Raw genomic sequence first — 3,545 nt, forward strand, 5'->3', positions numbered from 1 at the left:
CTGACTGGGAGAAAAGCCTTGTTTTATATTCAAGTAAATACAGTTGTTATAGACAACCTAATTGCTGTATTTACTTACAATGTTCAGTTAGTATTTGATGTACCCTGTGCTGTTGCTTGCATCTGCCAGGCTTTCTGCAATGTCATCAGTACTGCTGTCAAAAGAAGGTAAGCTCAGTTGTTCTATGTTTTGGGGTGTTCATTGTTCCGCTCTTCCATGTGGTATTTAGTAATTCCTTAGTGCTGAAGGTGTCTCAGTCATAGGACTGGTAGGGTCTTCCTGGCCATTGAGTCCAGGCATTCAGGTGTCCCTCTGTTCACAGGTGATCTTGTGCCTAAAAGCTTCCATAAGAACACACCACAAAACCTCCAATAAAAAAAACAACAAGATGCCCCAGGAAGCAAGTAGAAAAAGACAAGGGCACTACCAACGTGGAGTCAGTTGGGTAATGTATTGTTATCTGATCCAAAGCATGAACTGCTCCCAGAACTATGGATGAAGATGAAATGAAAAATTATCCCCAAATGGTCCTATTCAGTCTGACCTGGGGGAACATCAGTCCAACATGCATGAGACAATCCAGCCAGACACTTGAGAAGTTTCTTAGGAGTATCAGTGCCCGTATCCCTGCACCCAGCCTGATCTCTCCATTCTAGCTGGAGCCAGTACTACTCAATCCTGAAGCCAAATTTTGCATTCAAGGATGAAAACAAATCTTCCTCCCATACCAAATAACTAGCAAGTAAGTGAGGGATTACCAAATACTTCCTGTGTGCAGGCAACCCACACAGGGTCAAGTTCCTTTTTTAAACCCCTCATGGGAATACCAAACAAACAAAGCCACATGTTTTGATTGCTAGTCCTTTATTTATCATACTGTCCCATCTGTAAACTCAAGTTCCACCCTGCAGAAATGCAGGTTTCTTGATTTTTACTATCTTGACTAGAAACCACTCTAGGACTCTACCCCTTTCCAATTCTGAATGAGGCCTCCTTTATTCTGTGTTTGATTCAAAATGGCTATATGCAACAAGTGTTTTCAAAGTGTTCTGCACATACATTTTTTGTCTGAGAGGCTTAGCTTTTAAAGGCACAGTTCCCAATACCATGATTCATGTGGTAGCAAGAGACTACAGGACCTCCATTCAAATCCTTCTTCAGCTCTGATGACTCTCAGCTTTGGCCACTGGCAACTTTGGCTGCACAGGGGACTTCAGGCCAGCTCTCTAGCTTGTTCAACTCCTGGCACCTGCCAGGGATGCAAAGTGGCCCCCTGTGGGGAGCAGCCTCCTGTCATTCGGCAGGCAGAACTGGGGCTCGCATCTCTGGGAGACCTGTGGTGCTGTGCCAGATTCTTCCCAGGTGTGTGTGCCCCCGGATCTGCGTACTGGATGACTGGAGGATGCTGCTGCTGCCTGGGACTGACAGCAGCTGCAGTCTTCCCCAGCAGCAGCCTGAGCCTCCTCTCATTTGGTGCGGATCCGGGGGCTCGCCCTCTTGAGAGGAGTCTGGCGCAGCCCGGCAGCCCTCCCAGGGGTGTGAGCCCCCAGATCTGCATCCCAGTGAGAGGAAGCTCACTCAGCCTGCTTGCCCCACTTGGGACTGGCGCCCCCCGCTCACCTCCCTGCTCAGTCACAGCTCCCCCCCGTGTACTGCTTGGCTGCAGCCCCCCTATGCAGCTTTCAGGAAGCTCTGGGCTGTCACCCAGGGCTACCCACTGCTTGTGGGAACTGCTGGTCACATTGGCCCGGGTCCTGTGTGCACAGAAGAGGTGCACAGGGCTCATGCACATGGCAGCAGTGTGCTGTGGCAGAGGTGGTGGATACCTGGTGGCTGGGGCTGAGTTGCCCTGGCCCTCATTGTTCAGGGGGCCAAGAACATGGCTGCTGATGCTGGTAAGCTGTTGGGAGGCTGGAGCCGGGCAGGGGGCACGCGGGGGAGCTGCAGCTGGGTGGGGAGTGCATGGGGGTGGGCTGTAGTGGGGCGTGCACAGGAGATGGCAGCTAGGCGGTGGCCATGCAGGGTGGCTGGTGTTGGGTGGTGGGTGTACAGAGGGCTGTAGCCAAGCAGGGAGGCTAATGGAGGGTGTCAGTCCCAGGTGGGACAAGCAGGCTGCTTCCTCTCATTGGGGCACAGATCTGGGGGCCTCAGGAGTGCTGCTGGCCTGTGTCAGACTTCTCCCAGGGATGCGAGCCCCCAGATCTGGGCCAGATGAGAGGAGGCTCAGGTGGCAGCAGCAATTTTCTCTGGTGCTGGGTGTGGGCTGTACCCAGCACTAGTCTCAGGCAGCAGCAGCAGCCTCCTCTCATCTGGGGCGCAGATCTGGGGACTTGCACCCGTGGGATGGCTGCTGGGCTGTGCCAGACTCCTCCCAGGGGTGCAAGCCCCCAGATCTGCATGCCAGATGAGAGGAGGCTGCTGCTGCCAGCAAGTGTCAGGAGTTTTGGTTTGACCAGTTAGAGGTGCAGTTTCTTGGAAACCTCTGCATCTATCTCCTTGAAACTTCATGCCCTTAGAAGGGGTACCATCCCTGCAATTTTCATCCCAGTCAGGCAAAAAATGTCAACGTTTTAGGTGTTTTCATGATTTCCCACTATAGCCTTGGGACAAAACATCAAAACAGTGAAACAGTTTCAACATAACAAAATGGACAGTGCTTCAAAACCAAATGAAACAACAAAACAAAACACTGTCCTTTTGAAATGGTGAAATGGATGTCAAAGTGAAATGATGGTGTTTCACACAGCCCTAACGTATATACACATGGCTACCAGGCAGCCTGGAGAGCAAGGCACTTCCCCGGCCCTGCTCTGCCCTGCCATGCTGGGTCCCAACCGCTGGGCTGCGGAGGACCTGGGGGAGGGCAGCAGGGTGGGGAGTCCAAGCCCACAGTGGGCAGCCTGCCCTCACACCCCTCCCTGCTCTGTGCACAGATCTGGGGGGGGGCATAGGTCCACCCTGCCACCCCGGGAGTGTGCCGAAGCAGCAGGGAGCCAACTCCCCCTGCTTCACAAGCCTACAGCAGGCATCCTGCACCTGCACCCCCAGGAGCTTTGCTCAGGATGTGTCATCTGCGGGGGAGGAGGAGCTCGGCTCTGCTATGCTGCAGCAGCTACTGCCTCCTACAGATGGGAGTTGGGGCTTGGGCACTGCTGCAGGAGGAAGGGAGCTGTCGACCTGGGTCCCTGACCCCATAGCCCTGGCAGCTGGGGGTCCTCACTGGTAGGTCTGGGAGGGGGGGGCAGGGGGCTGTGAATGAGGGGCAAGTGGCACCAGTAGGGCTGGTAGGCTGTGAGGGGCAGCAACAGGGCCAGGGGGCTGTGGCTTGGAAGTGAGGAACCTGGACTTGTATTCTGTGAGCTAATCTTCCATGATATAAAACCTAAGATCAGACACCAAAATTTATAGGTTTGTATATTTATTTTATTCATAGAATCATAGAATCGATGAGTCGGAAGGGATCTAGACAGATCATTGAGTCCGACCCCCTGTCATGGGCAGGAATGAGCACTGGGGGTGGGAGGGGTCACAAGACCCCAGCCAGG

The sequence above is a fragment of the Crocodylus porosus genome, unplaced genomic scaffold, assembly GCF_001723895.1.
Source record: "Crocodylus porosus isolate Cpor-Errol unplaced genomic scaffold, CroPor_comp1, whole genome shotgun sequence".
NCBI classification, from domain to species: Eukaryota; Metazoa; Chordata; order Crocodylia; family Crocodylidae; genus Crocodylus; species Crocodylus porosus.